Below are 766 nucleotides of genomic sequence, written 5' to 3'. Positions count from 1 at the left end.
GAAACAAGGAAGATAATATTAAGTGAGGAAATGAACTCTTATTCCTTGGATAATCCTGGGCTAAGAGTTAATATAGTGATTAGGGTGATCCATTTAATTAGCTCTCTCTATTTACGTGAAATATTCACCTCATTCTATATTAATAGTTCAGAAAATCCTTCTCAAAGGACAAAACATTTCCTATTCAAACTCCTCAATCAAAATCCTTCAACTTAATATGGTTAATAAGGCCATTTGAAATTTGGGTAATCTTTACACATTATGTAAAGGAAAAGTAACTCGATAGAGATGATCAGGAATACATGATTCATATGATGTTTATTTTAAGAAAATAGAAAAATATAAGACCAGCACTTTTTTTTTTTTTTTGAGATGATTAGAGTTCAAGGTGCAGTGAGGCTCAGGAAATGAACTGGCTGACTATGGTGGGTGTCACCCTTCTTACCCAGTTGAGATATGTTAATACAGAAGGTATGTTTCTGTTTCCCATCCCTCAGACTAATATTCTGTAGCCAGAGTTAGTAGCTTAGGCTTAAATGCTTTAATACAGATTTGACAGTCAAAAGTGGAAGTTTTAAAACAGTGCTAATTCTCTACACTGAGAGAAAAAGTTCTATAAGGAAGAGCTGGCCGGGCGCTGTGGCTCATGCCTGTAATCCCAGCACTTTGGGAGGCCAAGGCAGGAGGATCACCTGAGGTCAGGAGTTCGAGACCAGCCTGGCCAACATGGTGAAACCCCATCTCTACTAAAAATACAAAATTAGCC

The sequence above is a fragment of the Trachypithecus francoisi genome, unplaced genomic scaffold (assembly GCF_009764315.1).
Source record: "Trachypithecus francoisi isolate TF-2019V2 unplaced genomic scaffold, Tfra_2.0 Lachesis_group16, whole genome shotgun sequence".
In the NCBI taxonomy this organism is placed as follows: Eukaryota; Metazoa; Chordata; class Mammalia; order Primates; family Cercopithecidae; genus Trachypithecus; species Trachypithecus francoisi.
Note: the sequence above shows the minus strand (reverse complement) of the source record.